The sequence below is a fragment of the Hyla sarda genome, chromosome 2 (genome assembly GCF_029499605.1).
Source record: "Hyla sarda isolate aHylSar1 chromosome 2, aHylSar1.hap1, whole genome shotgun sequence".
Classification (NCBI taxonomy): Eukaryota; Metazoa; Chordata; class Amphibia; order Anura; family Hylidae; genus Hyla; species Hyla sarda.
In genome coordinates, this window is record NC_079190.1 from 188403462 (window position 1) to 188425940 (window position 22479).

General features: G+C 45.0%; 1 protein-coding gene and 1 long non-coding RNA gene across 2 annotated transcripts in view; one reads left to right on the forward strand and one right to left on the reverse strand.

Moving 5' to 3' along the window:
• Positions 1 to 3371, reverse strand: part of LOC130355606 (lysozyme g-like) — an 18870-nt gene extending 15499 nt beyond the window's left edge. The window contains exon 1 of the mRNA XM_056555957.1: positions 3241 to 3371. The gene's annotated coding sequence lies outside the window, so the exon portion shown is untranslated. The remainder of the gene's footprint in view (positions 1 to 3240) is intronic.
• Positions 2444 to 14978, forward strand: LOC130355608 (uncharacterized). Its single transcript, XR_008888595.1, has 3 exons — positions 2444 to 2733; positions 9353 to 9576; positions 13778 to 14978. It is a non-coding gene; the product is annotated as an uncharacterized LOC130355608 (long non-coding RNA).
• The last annotated feature ends 7501 nt before the right edge of the window (positions 14979 to 22479 follow it).

The following is a 22479-nucleotide window of genomic DNA, read 5'->3' on the forward strand; positions in this document are numbered from 1 at the left end:
AATCCAAGGGCGGCCAGCATGGACATTGACATTCCCATAGAGTTTACTCCTTCAGCATTCTGAAATGTGCACTGTGCAGCGGATTCCCATTGATAGCAATGGCACTCTGCTGCACTTAAATTTCCGTGGTATGAGCCACAGCTATCCTGAAGTTCTTATCAGTAAATAGAGCAAACAGATTCACTTTCAAGGAATAGACTCCTACACTCATTCCCTAGGAACTGTGATCAACTGAGTGAGCCATCACTCCAGCTTATCTCCAAGGGTGGGGGAAGCTCTAGTCCAAGGATGGATGAGTAGCAGGACCGCGTTCCAGAGACTACTGGGACCCACATGATCAGACAGGGATAGGGGATAAGTGTCAGATTGTGGGAGTTCTGACCGCTGGGACACAGCATGGCTACCCATCCATCCTTGGAGCAGAGCGGCCCCCACTGTCGGAGATGAGTGAGTGTGATGGCCCACTCAGACAATCACTGGACTTAAGGGATAAGTGTAATTCTCCAGACTACCCATTTAAAGGAGATCTATAGTGCAAAATAACTTATAAGTTATAGATCGCGGGGGGAGGGGGGGCAGAGCGCTGGGGACCTCCGCGATCTCCAGTACGGGGCTGCGGCAATGTACAGGAAAGGGGGCGTTCCGTCCCCACATGACGCGGTGGCTGACACGCCCCCCTCCATGTACCCCATAGAGATACATGGAGGGGGCGTGTCTGCCGTGGCTTTCTGCTGGGGACGAAACTTCACTTCCTGCAGACTGCCGCGGCCCCATCCAGGAGATCCCAGGGGGGCCCCAGCGCTCGGAACCCCCGCGATCTATAACTTATCCTCTATCCTTTGGATGGGGATAAGTTATTTTGCACTGGAATACTCCTTTAAGCACAGTTTGAGCTAAATATGGCTACTTTTCCCCTCAGTTATATGAAATTTGAAGATAATCAAGTAAAAATCATTCATAAAATTTTTTTGATAAGTGTTGGATTTATATGGAAACACCTCTAGGAATATAAAGGGGTACTCCGGTACTAGACATCTTATCCACTATCCAAAGGATAGGGGATAAGATATCTAATCGTAAGGTGGTCTGAGTGCTGGGTCCCTTGCAATCTCCAGCTCGGAACCCCAGTGTTCTGAACATTTATGTGTTTGACAGTAATCTTATCAGTAAATAGAGCAAACAGATTCACTTTCAAGGAATAGACTCCTACACTCATTCCCTAGGAACTGTGATCAACTGAGTGAGCCATCACTCCAGCTTATCTCCAAGGGTGGGGGAAGCTCTAGTCCAAGGATGGATGAGTAGCAGGACCGCGTTCCAGAGACTACTGGGACCCACATGATCAGACAGGGATAGGGGATAAGTGTCAGATTGTGGGAGTTCTGACCGCTGGGACACAGCATGGCTACCCATCCATCCTTGGAGCAGAGCGGCCCCCACTGTCGGAGATGAGTGAGTGTGATGGCCCACTCAGACAATCACTGGACTTAAGGGATAAGTGTAATTCTCCAGACTACCCATTTAAAGGAGATCTATAGTGCAAAATAACTTATAAGTTATAGATCGCGGGGGGAGGGGGGGCAGAGCGCTGGGGACCTCCGCGATCTCCAGTACGGGGCTGCGGCAATGTACAGGAAAGGGGGCGTTCCGTCCCCACATGACGCGGTGGCTGACACGCCCCCCTCCATGTACCCCATAGAGATACATGGAGGGGGCGTGTCTGCCGTGGCTTTCTGCTGGGGACGAAACTTCACTTCCTGCAGACTGCCGCGGCCCCATCCAGGAGATCCCAGGGGGGCCCCAGCGCTCGGAACCCCCGCGATCTATAACTTATCCTCTATCCTTTGGATGGGGATAAGTTATTTTGCACTGGAATACTCCTTTAAGCACAGTTTGAGCTAAATATGGCTACTTTTCCCCTCAGTTATATGAAATTTGAAGATAATCAAGTAAAAATCATTCATAAAATTTTTTTGATAAGTGTTGGATTTATATGGAAACACCTCTAGGAATATAAAGGGGTACTCCGGTACTAGACATCTTATCCACTATCCAAAGGATAGGGGATAAGATATCTAATCGTAAGGTGGTCTGAGTGCTGGGTCCCTTGCAATCTCCAGCTCGGAACCCCAGTGTTCTGAACATTTATGTGTTTGACAGTAATCTTGCACGGAGAAAAGATCGCTGCGTGAATGCGGATTACCGGGGTGTCGGCCAGAATATTGCAGGGGGGGGATTGGGAGTCCCAGCAGCCGGATTTCCCGCAGTAAGACATTTATCCTCTATCCTGTGGATAGGGAGGAAGATGTCTAGGAAGGGGACTACCACTTTAAGACCAGTTGTGCCTCTTGTTCCGATGCAGATATAGACATTGCCCAATTCACGGAAGTGTTATTTCTTAATCTACAAAGTAAAAAGGAAGTCAGAATCTTCTGACCTGAAAGCCAAAGTTGTAAATAATGCCCAGCTTCATTTCATTGTCTGAATCCAATTTCATAGTAACAGAGGAACACAGGTAGTCAATTATATTGCTACTCCAAAGGTCTGAGCATTCAAAGCAGTCAGAATATGATTATTCCTGTCTTCTTAGCTTCATCTGCAAGACAGCTCATATGTGAAAAAAAGGGGGAGGACCCCAGAAATGTTATAAGGCAGGAGGATGCCTCGAATGAGGGCTCACACAGCATGTTTTGTATATGCTGATGCAATGATTTTTCCATTGGATTTACAAAAGTAAGTAATCATATGAGCATGAATCAATGAAGTCAAGTTGGAATATTGTTTATGCATAAATTGAGGCTGATGACAAAGATAGGTCACTTCCATTATCTGCTATTGTATTTGTTGTATTCGCCTCACCAATGACTCAGACCACTGTTGATATACCCTGTTAGGTCATATGAACATATCTCATATTTACTTGACTGTAAATCTATCCTTCTCATTTGTATTTATTTACCAATCCTCTGTTTATCTATCTCATATTAATCTACCTCCTATCTATGGCTATGTTCACATATTGCAAACAGTATATTAACCCAGCCTCTCTCTTCTAACTCATATCTATCATCTATTTCTATGTAGCAAAACACTAGAGATTGTCCAGCGAAGGAACGGTGCCAAAGAACTCTTCTTTACTGTTAAAAGCCAGCAAAACAGGAAAAAAATCTATTTCTATGGATACATTTATATTTACAATATATTTTGTAGAGCATTGTGCTCTTTTTCTGGTTTGCTTACCTTAGTGAGAGTTTTCTCCTTTGTAGGTATTTAGCTGATTCAGCAGATGTTTGTTGTCTGTGAATGCCGTGTGCAGTGTCTGCTTGTCCATCCAGCTTTTATAGGCATTAGAGGCCAACCCCAACTGAAAGTAAAACTAACATGCTTGGGCAAAAAATCAGCTGGTTTCCTGGAAAGTGAATGGAAAAAACATAACTATTCTTTTATATGTTAGTATAGTTCTGGTATATGCTTAAATGGGCACTGTCAGATCCCAAAACGTTTTATATGTTGTACATTTTGGCAAAACATTAACTTTTCTAATATACTTTATAATATAATGTTATTTCCTATTCAGAGAAATCATGGCTTAGAAAATCATAGTTTTGTCCAAGCTATAGCACAGGCATGGACAAAGTCCAGTAAGTGAGAGGGGGCTAACACTCCTCTGTGCTGTCTAATAGGACAGGAGAGAGCACAGATGAGTACTAACAGACAAGAGAGAGCACAGATGAGTACTATCAGACAAGAGAGAGCACAGATGAGTACTATCAGACAGGAGAGAGCACAGAGAAGTACTATCAGACAGGAGAGAGCACAGAGGAGTGTTATCAGACAGGAGAGAGCACAGAGGAGTACTATCAGACAGGAGAGAGCACAGAGGAGTACTATCAGACAAGAGAGAGCAGAGATGAGTACTATCAGACAGGATAGAGCACAGAGGAGTACTATCAGACAAGAGAGAGCACAGATGAGTACTATCAGACAAGAGAGAGCACAGAGGAGTGCTATCAGACAGGAGAGAGCACAGAGGAGTCCTATCAGACAGGAGAGAACACAGAGGAGTGCTATCAGACAGGAGAAAACACAGAGGAGTGCTATCAGACAGGAGAGAGCAGAGATGAGTCCTATCATACAGGAGAGATCACAGAGGAGTGCTATCAGACAGTAGAAAGCACAGAGGATAACTATCAGACAGGAGAGAGCAAAGATGAGTGCTATCAGACAGGAGAGAGAGCACAGAGGAGTCCTATCAGACAGGAAAGAGAGCACAGATGAGTCCTATCAGACAGGAGAGAGAGCACAGAGGAGTCCTATCAGACAGGAGAGAACACAGAGGAGTGCTATCAGACAGGAGGGAGCACAGAGGAGTGCTATCAGACAGGAGAGAGCACAGAGGAGTCCTATCAGACAGGAGAGAGAGCACAGAGGAGTACTATCAGACAGGAGAGAGCACAGAGGAGTGCTATCAGACAGGAGAGAGCACAGAGGAGTGCTATCAGACAGGAGAGAGCACAGAGGATAACTATCAGACAGGAGAGTGCACAGAGGAGTGCTATCAGACCAGAGAGAGCCCAGAGGAGTGCTATCAGACAGGAGAGAGAGCACAGAGGAGTCCTATCAGCCAGGAGAGAGAGCACAGATGAGTCCTATCAGACAGGAGAGAGCACATAGGAGTCCTTTCAGACAGGAGAGAGCACAGAGGAATGCTTTCAGACAGGAGAGAACACAATGGAGTGCTATCAGACAGGAGAGAGCACAGAGGAGTCCTATCAGACAGGAGAGAGAGCACAGAGGAGTCCTATCAGACAGGAGAGAACACCGAGGAGTGCTATCAGACAGGAGAGATCCCAGAGGAGCGCTATCAGACAGGAGAGAGCACAGAGGAGCCCTATCAGACAGGAGAGAGAGCACAGAGGAGTACTATCAGACAGGAGAGAGCACAGAAGAGTGCTATCAGACAGGAGAGAGCACAGAGGAGTGCTATCAGACAGGAGAGAGCACAGAGGAGTGCTATCAGACAGGAGAGAGCACAGGGGAGTGCTATCAGACAGGAGAGAGCACAGAGGAGTCCTATCAGACAGAAGAGAGCACAGAGGTGTGCTATCGGACAGGAGAGAGCACAGAGGAGTGCTATCAGACAGGAGAGAGAGCACAGAGGAGTCCTATCAGACAGGAAAGAGAGCACAGAGGAGTCCTATCAGACAGGAGAGAGAGCACAGAGGAGTACTATCAGACAGGAGAGAGCACAGAGGAGTGCTTTTAGACAGGAGAGAGCACAGAGGAGTGCTATCAGACAGGAGAGAGCACATAGGAGTCCTTTCAGACAGGAGAGAGCACCGAGGAGTGCTTTCAGAGAGGAGAGAGCACAAAGGAGTGCTATCAGACAGGAGAGAGCACAGAGGAGTCCTATCAGACAGGAGAGAGCACAGAGGAGTGCTATCAAACAGGGGAGAGCAGAGAGGAGTGCTATCAGACAGGAGAGAGCACAGAGGAGTGCTATCAGACAGGAGAGAGCACAGAGGAGTGCTATCATACAGGAGAGAGCACAGAGGAGTTCTATCAGACAGAGAGAGCACAGGAGTCCTATCAGACCGGAGAGAGCACAAAGAAGTGCTATCAGATAGAAGAGAGCACGGAGGAGTGCTATCAGACAAGAGAGAGCACAGAGGAGACCTATCAGACAAGAGAGAGCACAGAGGAGTACTATCAGACAGGAAAGAGCACAGAGGAGTGCTATCAGACAGGAGAGAGCACAGAGGAATACTATCAGACAGGAGAGCACACAGAGGAGACCTATCAGACAGGAGAGAGCACAGAGGAGTCCTATCAGACAGGAGAGAACACAGAGGAGTACTATCAGACAGGAAAGAGCACAGAGAAGTACTATCAGACAGGAGAGAACACAGAGGAGTCCTGTCAGACAGGAGAGAACACAGAGGAGTCCTATCAGACAGGAGAAAGCACAGAGGAGCACTATCAGACAGGAAAGAGCACAGAGGAGTACTATCAGACAGGAAAGAGCACCTAGGAGTCCTATTAGACAGGAAGAGCACAGAGGAGTGCTATCAGGCAGGAGAGAACACAGAGGAGTACTATAAGACAGGAGAGAAAGCAGAGGAGTGCTAGCCCACCCTCACTTACTGGACTTTGTCCATGCCTGTGCTTCAGCTTGGACAAAGCCATGATTTCCTTAAAAAGGAAATACAATTTTCTTATGAGATATATTAGAAAGGTCATTAGAAACGTATTTTACGCTGTGGATCTGCTGGTGACCTGACCCATAGTTTACTTCCAGCATTTGTCACCCCCCGCCCTGCCTCATAGCTGGTCTGCGATGTCTGAGTACACTGCAAGTGCACTCAGAGACTCGCAGGCGCCCATATAGCTGCTCAGAGTGGCGGACTGCTGCTGCGAGATGGCTAGGGGGCAGAACTAGGCGGCAGAGCAAGGCGGGGCAGGGGCTGCAGTGGAAACAGCTGTAGGCACACTATGGGTCGCGTCACCGGTGGATCATTAGTGTAAAATACGCTGCGGATTTGTTACGTGTGATCCTACCCTCAAGATGTTTTAAAAGAAACAGTTAATCCACACAACTGCAACCTTTCTGCTAAAGAATTGTTATCTAAGAACTTGGATGCCAGTGAGGCTGCAAAACATGCATCCTTGGCTCGCTCTGTACCCAGACAGAGCGAAAGCTAATTTACTGCTTGAAGGTTTAAAGGAGTATTCCACGAAAATACTTTTTTTTAATATATCAACTGGCTTTAGAAAGTTAAACAGATTTGTAAATTACTTCTATTAAGAAATCTTAATCCTTCCAATAATTATCAGCTGCTGAAGTTCAGTTTTTCTTTTCTGTCTGGCAACAGTGCTCTCTGCTGACATCTCTGCTTGTATCGGGAACTGCACACAGTAGAAGAGGTTTTCTATGGGGATTTGCTTCTACTCTGGACAGTTCCCAAGACCGGTGTCATTAGAGAACACTTAGACAGAAAAGAACAACTCAACTTCAGCAGCTCATAAGTACTAAAAGGATTAAGATTTTTTAATAGAAGTGTGGTGTCCCAGTACAGGTATATTATGTCATGGTATTGTAGGCCCTTTCAGATTGAGACCTCCAGTGTCCTGGGGGCTCCCCTGCAGGGACTCAACCATTTCTAATGTATATTTTGCACTGTTATAACTTAGTAATCCTTTATTGGGTATCTGTAGCTTTAAGTATGTTTCCTAGCAACCTCATGTCTAGTCAGAGTATATGAGAGTGGAGGACTGAGAGCTAGACTAGACTTTTGTGCAGAATGTTATGTTATGCTGTTATTTATATGTAACTTCATTGTAACTCCTAAAGGGGATACAGACAACTCTATGATCCACAGCTGCCTGGCCAATGGGCTGTAGTTTAGCCTTCCCTTATAAGGGGTGGCATTTCCTGTAGTGAGTGTTCTGACGCAGAGTGAGAGAGTGTGGTAGTGTTTTGACGTAGATACAGAGTTGTTGCAGATGCAGAGATGGAGAGAATCCGCAGAGTAGGATAGCCCGCAGAGGGTATCCACCGAGGAGAGATAAGAAAGAGCATGAAGTAACCCCAAATAATACCAAGTCTTTACTTCAGCCTTAATCAGAGGACTTCTAAAGGAGAATCCATTGAATTCCGGCGAAAAGCCACAGTCTACCGACACCTCAGTAAGTGACTTTAATCTCAAGACTACAAAAGACTTTAATCGCAAGCCTAATATAGCGCAGGCCTAAAATTCCTAGTCCGGCCGTAGAAGCCAAACTCATATGCAATATAAAGTCCAGGCCCTGCAAGCTGTGTGGTCCTCTAGTGACTGTCTGTTAATCTTTTGGGAGACTTTGGTTGAGCACTGTGAAGATTGTACCACCTGTCTTCAAGCTAGTAAAGCCTCCGTTAAACTACAACCTAGTGTGGAGTCCATTCTTTCCTTGCTAGCCTGTGGGGAGACGGAGTTCCCCCGAACCTGTAGTAACCCGGGAGCTACCAAGACTACAGTGGCGTCACGAGACATTAAGGGTTAATACCATCCGACCCTGGGTTTATACCCCCCAAGAACCAAGTAACTAACCCCAGCGTACTGGCGGTCGCGGATAACACCCGTGGTCACCACAGAAGTAATTTACAAATCTGTTGAGCCAGTTGAAATATAAAAAATATTTTTTCCTGGATGACCCCTTTAACTTATATTCCAGAGTTCACTAGCCAAGGTTGTGTATGGGGGAAATACCTGCGTTCTGTTAAGCTTAAAGGGGTCCTCAGGTGGAAAACTATTTTTTCAAATCAACTGGTGCTAGAAAGGTAATCAGATTTGTAAATTAATTCTATAAAAAAAAAATCTTAACCCTTTCAGTACTATTCAGCTGCTGTATCCTCCAGAGGAAGTTGGGTTGTTCTTCCCAGTCTGATTACAGTGCTCTCTGCTGACACTTCTGTCCATGCCAGGAACTGTCCAGAGAAGCAGCAAATCCCTATAGCAAACCTATCCTGCTCTGGACAGTTCCTGACATGGACAGAGGTGTCAGCAGAGAGCAATGTGGTCAGACTGAAAAGAACTTCACAACTTCCTCTGGAGCATACAGCAGCTGATAAGTACTGGAAGGGTTGGGTTTTTTAATAGAAGTAATTTACAAATCTGTTTAACTTTCTAGCACCAGTTGATTTGAAAAAAAATAAAAATAAACAATAGTTTTCCAGTATCTCTTTAATCCTTTCATAGTCCAAAAAAAAATTGACAAAGAAATTAGGGAGATTAACCTGAGGTTCCAAAGGAACTGAAACAGGGGCAGTTGATACAAGAGTGCAGGCTGACTCAAGCTTCTGGATTCTGGTTAGCAATCCCTGAATCAACTTCTCCAGGTCATGCAGCCCCTCAGTCAAGTTCTAAATGAAGTTAGATTGGGATTGAGATAACTCATTGATGGAATTGGGTAGAGGAGACAACATGGAGTCTCTATTACATTTAATATTCTCGGTCTAAGTGACTGCATTCTATCTTTCTTGTTTTTTTCTACATAACTAACTTCTGAACTTTTGAACTAAGAGACAATGGGTACCTTATCTTCAAGAATGCAGACACTCTTATCTTTTTTCTATCCCAGATGCGTCCTTGAAACAATGGTTCATTATATTTGAGCTTAAGCAATGTATATTTTGTATCTAACTTTCTTCTGCGAAAGATTTATGGTTTTCCTGTGTTTGTACAATGTAGAGTTTACTGCACATGCCTAATTGAAAGTGGGCTATATAAAATACTCTTGAAAAGAGGGCTAGGCCAGTTCTGCCTTCAGCTTACAGAGACAACACTTGTGTTTGTGTCGTGATTTTGAATGGCAGGTAGCGTTGGGAGGAAAGTTGAGTGACTGCAGCCCCATACAGGCTTTCCACGCACAAATTGGGCATCCGCCGACAGAAGACGTCTCGGCCTTTGGGGTCGAACCTACCATTATTTGGTGCTCGAACAGGGACCTGCTGCCGAATCACAAGGAGCATCTCAACTACAGTGCGGGACCACTACGGCTCGGGCCTCCGGAGACCCCAGATTGAAATCACCTGGCCAGGTAAGGAAAAGCTTTATTTTTCTTATATCTGTGCCCTCCTGAGATCTGTGGCTGTGGGTCCTGCACTTAGACTGGGTTTTAGAATAGCTAAACTCCTGTGATAGTGGGTCTATTTGAATAGACAATGAACCAATATACCTTCTGTCGATTGGATAAGTACAGTGATAAGTACTCCGAATGGAGACATGGAATGAATGTATGAGCCAAGAGAGGATGGTATGTGATTTTATGAGGGTATTGCCGAACTGATCTGTGAAAGCGCCTAACGGGGTCACAGATTATGCTTAAATCCCATATTATCACATAAACCATTATCTGGTTGCTAGCATGAGCCTGGAATAAACCATAAATCCAGGACGGATTCGTGTGATAAGCCCGTGTAGTCTGTGGGGAATAAGGTGTGGTAACAACACATCTAGATGGATGGAATAGGATATAGAATATGGATTGTGGATAGGATATAGAATTGTCACACATCACAGGAAAAGGCCAGGAGAGCCTTTTAACATATTAGTCGCCTAAGAGGACGGCAACGAGGGAATAGACACCTTACGAGGGATTCCCCAATAAGCTACTTAGGAACGGACGGCTAAGGATGGGTCAGCTAATGTCCAAAAAGAAGGCAGACGGAGAGCCCCAGATACATGCTCTTAAAACAATCCTTGAAGTATTACACGGCAAGGATGCAGTAATCCAGCTAGGGAGAATACTGCAGGAATTCCATGTTCCAAAAAATGACCAATTGAATCCAGAGTTTTGGGAAAATATTGCAGAAAGAAAGAGGGGCATAGTGAAAGATCACAATTGGGATTATCAAGTCAAATGTCTGATCAGCACCTCCACACAATGTGTTGAGGAAGGCTGGACATATGACGATTAGAAGAAAGGGTGGAAAATAGAGCCCAGTAAATCTCGGGGAAAAACAGGCGCCCCACCTCCACCCTATGTTACACCAGCTAATAATCCCTCTCCCCAACAGAAGTTAAAAACCCCTGTTGAGAAAATGTACCCCGACCTCTCTACATTACGCGGGTCAGAAGTATGTAACCCCTCTTATTCAGGATGGCATTGTAAATGTGGGTATCCTTACCCAGAGAAAACCTCAGAATGCTACCACTGTGCCTCGGAGTATCAGAATGATTACTCCACAGACTGCCCTCCTGTCACAACCTGGTCCCTATGATCCTCAGCATTCCTGGGTCTGCACAAATTGCAGCCAGCAAAATCCAGGGTGGAAAGACACATGCTTGGCATGTGGGGCACCCCGGCAAGGACAGGTTGTCAACCTAGCCCCTGTACACCTACGGAGGGACGAGGTTAGAGAGATGATAGGAAACAACCAGTATCAGACAGTACCTTTACATAGGCACCTGTATAAACCATGGAGCCCTGCGGAATGTATGGCTCTTGTGCAAAATGCCCCTGACCCACTTACTAAGCCTTTGGGTTTTTGTAGGTACCTGACTCAGGTAATGGAATCTCATAATGCCACATGGCAGGATGGGGAAGACCTTTGCAGGTTAAAAATGCCACCCACCATGTTCTCTCAATTTATAATTGTCACTCATTCAGCTAGACCCAATGAACCCAGGCGAGAGGCCTCCAGACAGACGTTTACTAACTTTCTTTAAACCTTTTGCACGCAAAGACAGAGAGAGGGGGACGGTAGCAGTGGGCACTCAAACCCCGCCCCAGACTGTATCTGACTATTACCTTGGTCTAGAGCAACATTACTTAGACGAAGGATTAGACATGGACAGTGACATAATACAGACACTGTTTGTACGTACTTTTGTGGACGGTCTAAGACCCCAAATAAGAGAAAAACTAAAAATAAGTACCCCCGACTGGAGGACGACAGTTCAAGCCTCAGGCCTGTTAGCAAAAGCCCAGGGGATAGAACTTGACCTGAAGGAAGCCCCCAAAAAGACCACAATAGCATATGTCTCTGAAAAATCCCAAGGTGGGGGTGAGAATAACAAAGGAGACAGACCCCGGAAACCCCCAATTTGTTATTATTGTGACAAGACGGGGCACATAAAAAAGAACTGCAGAAAACGTATTGCTGACGAGGGGGGTGACACACAGGACACAACAGGCAAAGATAGTCAGCGTCAGACAAAAAGAAATGCTCAAGCTCAGGACTGACCTGCCATTTGTCAGGTCACCCTAAAGGGCAACTTCCCTACCCTTACAGTTCCCGTGACCATAAATAGCAAGACAGTACCTTTTTTGGTAGATACTGGAGCCACTAAATCAGTCATTCAAGAGTCTGTAATAACTTCTGCTCAATTATCCAGGGACACGATCCCAGTAGCAGGATTTGAGGGATTGCCTCAAACTCTGCCCCTTACAAAACTTGTCAAAGCTCAACTAGGCCCAGTAACCTTTTTGTCTAGATTCCTGGTGTCAAAATCTGCCCCAAGCTGTCTATTGGGAGCAGACGTCCTGAAAGACCTATTAGCCAACATCCAGTATCATGAAGATGGCACAGTCACTCTCTCTGTCCCTTCAAATGACAATGTACTAGAGGCATGCACTAGAGGCCAATGTACTAGAGGCCTATGAAAATGTAATTCCCTTATTACTGGTAACTAACCTTCCGCAGCTGGATAGGGTGCCACCCTGTCTCTGGGCTACCAGCAAATATGACATAGGGCTTCTACCTGTATCCCCAGTTGAAGTGGCCATAAAACCAGGGGTCACACTGCCTCAGCTCAGGCAGTATCCCCTTAGTGCACCCCGAGAACATGCCATAGATATTCAGGTGCAGCAACTTTTAAAGTCAGGGGCCCTAAAAGTTGTAAAATCATGAGCTAATACTCCTTTGTATCCTATTAAAAAGAACTTGGTAATAGAAAAAATTACCTTTCGTCAGGCACTCGGGGATCCAAGGAGATCTCACAACCAAGTCATGGAGGTGGATAAGAATTCAAGCTTTATTGGTATACAACAACGCGTTTCGGGGTTAGCATACCCCTTCTTCAGATTAACTGATTTGTCCAATAGACAAATCTGTCAAACCTGAAGAAGTGGTATGTGGTTGTGAGATCTCCTTGGATCCCCGAGCGCCTGACGAAAGGTCATTTTTTCTATTACCAAGTTCACCAACAGGATCTCCCTTTGGATCCATCCTAAAGACCTGCAGGCTTGCACGGATTCCTCTATTATTACCTCAGACTGAGGTTATATGCGTATAGAATATACGCTCCAGGTGAGCGGCCATTCATTAGACCCCTTACTTGTCCCCACTTTACGTGGGTTTTTGAATTAATTTTTAGGGTAATGCATTAGGCGCCTCCTTGGGCCTTCTCTTTTTTCTTTTGCTTGCTGTTAAAAAGAAGGCAGTTAAACCTGGGGAACCTGTGCAGTACAGAATGGTCCAAGATCTCAGGGCAATCAATGATATCCTGCTACCTTTAACACCTGTGGTCCCAAACCCCCACACTTTGTTGTCACAAATACCTGCCCATGCATTGTATTTTACAGTCATTGGTCTTACAAATGCCTTCTTTTCTGTACCAATTTCAGAACAGTGCCAGTATTTGTTTGCTTTCACTTTTAAACAAATTCAGTATACATGGACGAGGCTACCACAGGGGATGGCTCATTCCCCTACACTTTACTCACTTGCCCTAGCCTCGGTGTTGGCCGGCTGGCCAATACCCCATGACTGCGTCCTATTGCAGTATGTAGATGACCTATTACTCTGTTGTCCAGATCTTCACACATGTGAACAAGCTACACTGTCCTTACTCATTTTTCTGGCAGAGAAGGGGTGCAAGGCGAGTCAAGACACCACAAGTACCATCCAGATGCACCACCAACTTGAAAACATTCAAAAACTAAGGGAACAGTACGCTAAAGACAATGACCAAAATAAAGATAAATGGTGGGGAGACACTTTCTCCATAATGAACCCAGCTACCTGGTTTAAAGGTATTGGAGGATGGATAGGAGGCGCCATACATTTTATATTACAAGTCGCAGTTGTTATTCTTTTATCTTATTTAGTTATAAAGCTTTTGATGATATGCATAAGTCGCTGTAAATATAGAATCAGTAAATACTGAGTATTGTTTACTTCAAATGAATGGGTTAACATAAACATTGTATGCTGTTTTCCCAGGATGTAGAAGGAATAATGATCGGCATTTGTTTTCAGGTTCTCATGTCTCCTCTCTTTTTCGTTTGTTTCTAGATTGACATCACACCTGAAACACTCTTCCTGGTGAGGATGCCGGCCCATTACTCAGGGGACGGAGCATATTTAAGAAGACTTGGTTCCCTCAGACAACTCGCGGTCTGGGATAGTACCTGAGGAAAGACCTGCTATACACCTGACCTGGAGGATCCAGTTCTTTCAGATGATGTCAAAGGGGGAAATGATGGAATTGGGTAGAGGAGACAACATGGAGTCTCTATTACATTTCATATTCTCGGTCTAAGTGACTGCATTCTATCTTTCTTGTTTTTTTCTACATAACTAACTTCTGAACTTTTGAACTAAGAGACAATGGGTACCTTATCTTCAAGAATGCAGACACTCTTATCTTTTTTCTATCCCAGATGTGTCCTTGAAACAGTGGTTCATTATATTTGAGCTTAAGCAATGTATATTTTGTATCTAACTTTCTTCTGCGAAAGATTTAGGGTTTTCCTGTGTTTGTACAATGTAGAGTTTACTGCGCATGCCTAATTGAAAGTGGGCTATATAAAATACTCTTGAAAAGAGGGCTAGGCCAGTTCTGCCTTCAGCTTACAGAGACAACACTTGTGTTTGTATCGTGATTTTGAATGGCAGGTAGCGTTGGGAGGAAAGTTGGATGACTGCAGCCCCATACAGGCTTTCCATGCACAAATTGGGCATCCGCTGACAGAAGACGTCTCGGCCTTTGGGGTCGAACCTAACACTCATGCTGCTATACTCTCTTAGCTAAATCATGGACCAGCTCAGTGAGACCCTGCAGTTGCTCCACCAGAGCAGACATAGCTTCCATATTGCTGGTGCAGAGCAGATGCAGGAAGTGGGCTTGGGAAAATGTCACGTATGGGCAGAGATTGAGTTCTCTCTTGCTCTCACCTAAAACCACTGTCCCTGCTTATTGCATAGTCGTCCTAGATGAACAGGACCATTTGAAGGAATTTGGGGGCCGCAAGCAAAATAGACATGGAGTAGACCCCCACCCCCTCCCCACCTTACGCACGCAAAAAATATTATATATACAGGACCATATAGAGATTATATACCAGCTGTACACAGGATATATACCCCATATAAGTGTTTACAGCTACATGAAGGAAATCACAGGTCACGTCTTTTCTGATCAGCGTCGTCCTCTTTCCTTTTCTTCCCCGTCCGGCTGAGACTGCCATGATGTCTTCTTCCAGCCAAAACTTCATCTCCATCTGCAGAACAAACATTTTAGACCCTGCATTTTTCCAGTGCTCTCCTTAACACTACACAATCTCCTCATCTATAGGACTGCAATAATTCCCCCCTTGGTGTTCCACTCAGTCACAGAGTATGGTGCCCAACAGTCCCCAACCATGGTGCCTCCAGCTGTTGCAAAACTACATCGCCCAGATGACCTCTGGTTTTCCAGGCATGCTGGGAGTCATAGTTTTGCACCCTGGTTGGGAAACACTGATGTAGGTAGTTAGGTAGCCAGGTACATAGCTAATAAGGCTGCACGATATGGGGAAACTGTGCGATTGCGATTATGGACCTAAATATTGCAATTTCAATATTATAAACAAATAGTGAAATCCTCCCATTTCATGTCCAATCTCCCCACATTTTACATCTATTCCCCCATTTTATATGCACCACTCATTTCACATCTTCCCCGTTTCATTTCTATTCCCCCTAATCACATTCTCCCCATTTTATTTCTATCCCCCCCATGTCACATTCTCCCCTTCCCATCCCTACCCCGTCTCATCTTTCCCCATGTGACATTCTCCCCCATATTAACACCCCCCGTCCCAGTAGACAGGTGATACCCCAAAATTAGATCCCCAGTAGGCAGGTAGTACCCCCAGAGTGACCCCATCCCCCCAGTAGGCAGGTAGTACCCCCAATTTGACCCCCTCCCCCCAGTAGGCAGTTAGTACCCCCAGATTGACCCGCAGTAGGCAGGTAGTACCCCCAGATTACCCCCCCCCCCAGTAGACAGGTAGTACCCAATATTAGACCCCACCCCCCTGGTAGGCAGGTAGTACCCCCAGATTAACCCTCTCCCCCAGTAGACATGAAGCACCCCCAGATTAACCCCCTTCCCCCAGTAGGTGGGTAGTACCCCAGATTAACCCCCTCTGCCCAGTAGGCAGGTAGTTCCCCCAGATTAACCCCTCCCCCCAGTAGGCAGTAACCCCAGAATAGGGGGTTAATCTGGGGGTACTACCTTCCTACTGGGGGGAAGAGGCGGTTAATCTGGGGGTACTACCTGCCTATTGGGGGGCCCCAGATTAACCCCCTCTCCCCCCCAGTAGGAAGGTAGTACCCCCAGATTAACCCCCTCCCCCCAGTAAGCAGTATCCCCAGAAGAGGGGGTTAATCTGGGGGTACTACCTTCCTACTGGGGGGAAGAGGGGGTTAATCTGGGGGTACTATCTGCCTACTGGGGGGCCCCAGATTAACCCCCTCCCCCAGTAGGCTGTACCCCCAGAAGATGGGGTTAATCTGGGGGTACTACCTTCCTGCTGGGGGGAGTAGGGGGTTAATCTAGGGGTACTACCTGCCTACTGGGGGGCCCCAGATTGACCCCCTCACCCCCCCCCCCCCCGTAGGAAGGTAGTACCCCCAGATTAACCCCCTCCCCCCATTAGGCAGTACCCCCAAGAAGAGGGGGTTAATCTGGGGCTACTACCTTCCTACTGGGGGGGTCCCAGATTAACCCCCTCTTCCCCCCCACGTAGGAATGTAGTACCCCCATATTAACCCCTCCCCCCAGTAGGCAGTACCCCAAGAAGAGGGGGTTAATCTGGGGGTACTACCTTCCTACTGGGGGGGCCCCAGATTAACCCCCTCCCCTACCCCCAGACCCAGTAGGCAGATAGTAGTACTAGTACCCCTAGGAATTGAGTGCAGAACCTTCACATTCACTCACCGTCAGAGAAGTTGCCGCGTGGTAATGTTGGCAGTTCACGCACCGCCCACCATCACGGCACATCACGCTCTAGGGCTGGCGTCAATTCTGGGACTCTGCGTGACGTCACGTGACATGGTGAGCCAGAGTTTCAGTCTCTGCCTCCCTCTCCAGGCAAGCTCTCGCACTGGTGGCCCGGCAGGCCGACAGGGCGAGCTGCCTGCCGAACGGGATAGCACAAGAGGACAGACAAACACCGGCTCTGCTCGGGGGCCCCGGGCCAGCTCGGGGCCCCATACAATTGCTTGGTTTGCCTGTCCTGTTGCAACGGGCCTGTAGATGAAGACTTCACAACTTGAAGACAAACCCTACCCTGAATAAGTGCTGGGCCATCACAGATCAAAATAACAATCTATAGCAACAGAGTCAGATCAGGAAAACAGTAAAACACAAAAGTTAAACACGCACTAACACAAAATAACAGGGAGACAGACAAACAGAGAGGATTGTCAGCGAGCCGGATCAGAAATCAAGAGGACAGCAAATGTACAGAATCGAGTATCAGAGGGAATAACCAAATGCAGAGCCGAAGTCCCAAAACCAAGTAAACAGGATAGGATGCAGATGCAGGAGAAAGCTAGCTACTGAGACAGTCTTTTTACAAGCAGAGTCTAATAGCACACTGCAGCTTTAAATAGGCAGAGCTAGCAAGGTGTGGTCACACAAGGCACCTAAAATGCCAAAGAAACAAAAGACAGAATAAGCTAGGGTGTAACCACAACAACCACAAGTTTTGCCAGAACTAGAAAGGTTTAACCCTTTGGACAAAAATGGGTTCAGTCATTAGACCTATAGTTTTGTATAAAAGTCTTTGTAAGGAATCTTTTCTTTTTTTCCGGTTGATAGCAGATGCCCCATTGGTTATAGTTTGTGACCACCTTGTACTCAAGTATGTTCCTCCCCTTAGCGTTGTTGATTTTCCACTGCCTTTGTGATGGCCTTTCGGCAGGGGGAGTTGGTTACATCCAATAAACTCTTTGTTTCTCTGTTGTGTCTATAGGATGTTCAAGTTCATGGTAGTTTCTATTTCCAGGTCGAAAACTGTCAGTTGCATTTTAGAACCAGGTCTGAATCATAGCCTTTGGCTTCAAATTAGCAGTTTTCTGGTGGCAAGGCCTCAGGACTTTTCTAGTTTGTTAATGAATCTTAGATGACTCTCCTTTAATGAAATGTCAATTTAATGCAGTTTTAAAGAAATGTTTGTCAGTATTAAAAATGTTTTCAGCATTCCTTTAGAAAACATACAGTAAAATGCATCTTTGTGGGGGTTGGAGCCCAATGTAATTAAAGGGGTAGGCAGGTGAGCCTCTGGCATGTATCACAGTTATGTTCGTCCTAACCTGTTGTAGTTTTGCTTTCTTTTAGGTGCCGGTGGAGTGGTTTGGATACTGGGCCACTCATTTGTGCGTCAGCAAGGGTTTATACTTAAAACTTAGTATTGAATGCAGAAGAGTTTGCAATATTTTAGGGAGGAGCCCATTTGCCATTTGTTGGTGAGGATGAAATCAGCTGTCTGGCCATGGCCTGATGCTTTAGTCATAAACGCAGGAGGGATCGACATCGGTAAGGTAACACTTCAGTGTTCTTTACTGAGTTTTAACTGTTCTTTTCATCCTTTGGGATGTGTTTTTCCCTCCTGCGTGGTGTGCTTCTCTGAAATCATTCTGAGGTTGCTGTGGTCTTCTAAGTCTTTGTGATTCATGGAGCGGATCAGGAAGCACCTGAATAGAGAAATTAGTTCTATTGGGGGGTCTTACCTACATGGATTTGAAAGGTTTCCAGTTTGGATAGGTTTGATTGGACTCATTTGTCCGATATCGGGGTTGATATTTTCAATCTGGGACTCCAGTCCCTGATTGAAAAGGCCACAGTGATTTGGGGGCATGACTAGTGCCTAGTCATGTCTGTGGGTGTCACCCAGCTATGCTGAGTGGACAGGTTTTTATATATATCTGTTGGAAGTTGATAACATGTTAATTATGAGATGTTTTATTGGTAAAAATTAATTTATTGGGTTATTTATTAAATTATTATCTAATGATGGCCATGGCCGTTTATCATGCGAGTCAGTAGTTGTTTGTTTATTTAATAGAACTAGGGTATGCCCTCCCCCGCCTTTCTTTGATTATTCTAGTCTGGGTTGGTATTTTTAGGGTTAATGTATGCTGTCTCATAGCATTTCTGTGTGTGGTCTTGATCTGTCTCCAAGTAGTTCCTAGATATCTGGGCAGATTAGAGCTGGTGGTGGATTGTGAAAGAACAGAACCTGTCTGCTCTCCCTCCCTTATGCTTGTCACAGTCCATTATTAGGAAGGGTGTCACCCAGCTATGCTGGGCGGACAAGTTTTAATATATCTGCTGGAGTTGATGAAATGTTTATTATGAGATGTTTTATTGGTAAATATTTATTGTTATTTATTTATTAGTTTATTTATTAAGTTATTATCTAATAAAGGACCACGGCTGTTTATTATCCATGTTGGTAGTTGTGTGTTCATTTAATACAACTTCATTTTTATTAAAGTTTTAGTTTAATTTCGTTTTGGGATTATGGAGACTAGTACTCCCTTGTCAAGGATCAACAAATGAGCAGCTTGCAAGAGATCAAGGATTCACTGCAGGACTTTGGTGTAACACTAGAGGTCACCTATTCTGCATCTATTCATTATCGGAAAATCAGGTAGGAAATCCCATATAATATACCCAGCAACCCTTAATCGATAGAAAAAAATTTACTTACCTGAACTAATATAAAATAAATGGGTAACTATGTATAATGTATTGTGGTCTGAAAATCTATCTTATGAAACCTGGTCTAGATAAAGGGATGGTCTTCTCAAAAAGGGGGCCATTTGGAGAGGTTTCACTGTATTAACTTATATAGTAATAATATTAGTGTGCTGTGTGGTGTATATTATTTATACAATGAAAGTCAATGGCATACATATGAAACTGTGTAAGTACACAGTTTCTTTTATCTAGCATACACATTTTGTGACACACTTCAAACATGCACACTGAACGTAGGCCCCAAACATGTGTGCCTTTCATTGTTTCTTTTGGTTGAAAGTTATTTTAACTAAATGCCTATACTGAAAATGATATATAGTTTGTGCTTCATGATACTAGCAGGTTTAACAATGACTCGATGATTAAGATTGGAAGATGTCTTGATTATTTTAAGAAGCCTCAGGTTAGTAAATAGTCCAAGTATGTGTTGTGATGTTTGTAGAAAAATCTAGACATCAACAATAGAAATATTGAAATCAACAATAAAAGTACAATAATCAATATTTTTCTTTTTCAGAATCTCTGCATTGAGGCCATTGCTATATGTAAGATACTCAGCCCCCATGTTAACAACTCCATGAGATGCGCTGTTGCTTGTATAAACCAAAGTTTTTGTCATGCCGATTGCCAAAAGGAACAGTCTCTTATGAAGGCAATACAACGGTCAGTCTGCCTTAGCTAACCAGTGTTCCTGTATTTTTTATATATATATATATACATTGACAGTGGACTGGATAAACGGCATGATATGGTCATGAAAGGAAGGCAGGGAGCAGGGAGTTAGTGTGCCCTAACTGTCCCTACAACCGCTGTCCCTTCCTATTGCCCATCTACCCTAAACGACAGATCGACAACCACGAGGACGGGCCCTATACTGTGCTAAAGTGCATGGGCGTAAGAGTCAAACAAACCAAACTGTATATGTCAGCAAACAAGTCAGGAATATAACAGGAATACTACAAAGCTACAAACAGATCTACCAGGCAGGATATAGCTTACTAACAAACAGTTCAAGAACCAGGATCAAGATTAACGGTAGATATGATAATATGAACAAGAATAGATATGAGGATAAGTTTACAGCAGACAAAACCAGGAGATGCAAGGCATGAACAGTTCAGAACACTAAACGAGTCAGGAAATCAAGAGCACTGTTCACACTAGACACCCCACTCCAATCTTGGAGAGACAGCAATAGTTAAGCCAAATAGGCTCCTAGATATACTAGCCTAGGAGGAAACAAAAATCCAAGATACATAAATACAATCACAAAAACTAACTAACTCCTAGATACATGGATTAGCACAAGGCTAAGAACAGGATTCAGTCCTAGGAGATCCAGGATCAAACAAATGTCAAAACAGGACTGACAAAATGCACAGGAAACACAAAGCATATGCAAAACTAACAATACAAGAATACTAAAACCCGACAAAGGTACTAAAACAATGCACGCTAAAATCTATATTATTTGTATAAAAGGAGAAGATGGCACTCAACGTAAGACAAATACAGGAATATTTAATATTCAATAACAGTGCATGTTACACAGGTCAGGGAGTCACACAGATAGCGAGGAACGTGCGAAACGAAAGTTTCGTGCGTAATGACGCACTTCTTCAAGCCAACGCTGGATCAGTGGCTTGAGGAAGTGCGTCATTATGCACGAAACGGTCATTCCACATGTTCCCCGCTATCTGACTCCCTGACCTGGGTAACATGCACGCTGGAGCATAGGCTTGAGGAAGTGTGTCATTACGCACAAAACGTTTGTTCTGCATGTTCCCTGATATCTGTTTGACTCCCTGACCTGTGTAACATGCTCCGTTATTGAAGATGAAAAAGATTCCTGTATTTGCCGTATCGTAAGTGCCGTCTTCTCCTTTTATGCAAGTATCTATCTTTATTTGTGTTCTGGACTCAGCACCACCACTGGCAACATAGGTGCATTATCGGTACAGCATCTGCCCATCTGGTAGAGAGTGTGTTATAGGATTGTATCGGCAGTGCCGGTCATCTGTGTTAGTGGTAAAATCTATATCAAATAACTAGGACATGGAGCCTTGGCTAACTCAAGACATTAGTGCACACACACAGACATAGCAAAATAATGAAAACTTGGTCTGAGTAACAGGTGTATTTACCAGCCCAGAGCAGCACCTGAATAGGCCTTATATACACTCCCAGTGCTGAAGGGCTTGACGAGGGAATATTTTAGCTGCTATGATCTGCACCAACTACCCCTTCTTCAGCTATTCTTTTACTCACCTCCATTACCCATTCCTTAATAAGGACTGAGACAAAGTGTTGGCATCCACGTAGTGAAAAATGGCCACAACAGCCCAATTTATTAGCAACTCAATTAAAACATTGTAACTATAATAATAATAATCTGTATGAACATCATACATAAAACCAGAAAAAAACAACTATCCCTGATTAACATTAGAGTAGGAGAAGGACCTGAAGGCACTGTTTTATGAACCTAAGGGTCCTGCTGTTTATTCCTGGCTATAGATCACCTGACCCAGGAGCACCAATTATGCAGCCCAAACCTTCCCTGGAGCCCCATACCCACAGAGACTTTACCGCCAGGCTGGGAACCACTCCCAGCCCACCTCCCTAGTCAGATCCAAAACCTCCATGTTGTCCACTGATGCCTCCAGATCCCACTCCTGACCCCGCTGCCACGACAGACAACAGACAACAAAAAGGGGCGGGCGGGTGGGAACTTCTTCACTGGCCACGTGCCGACTGTGTCCCTTACTTCCGCCCCCAGCCTTTTTAACCCCCCACTTAACCCCTCCCTGCCACGTGACTAACTCCACAACTCAACCCCTTGCCATACCTGAATAACCCCCCACCATGCGCCCCTCCGGTCCTATGCTATCCCCTAATGGGCTTCCTTGACTAGGGGATATTATAGCTGCTATGATCTCCACCAACTACCCCTGCCCCAGCT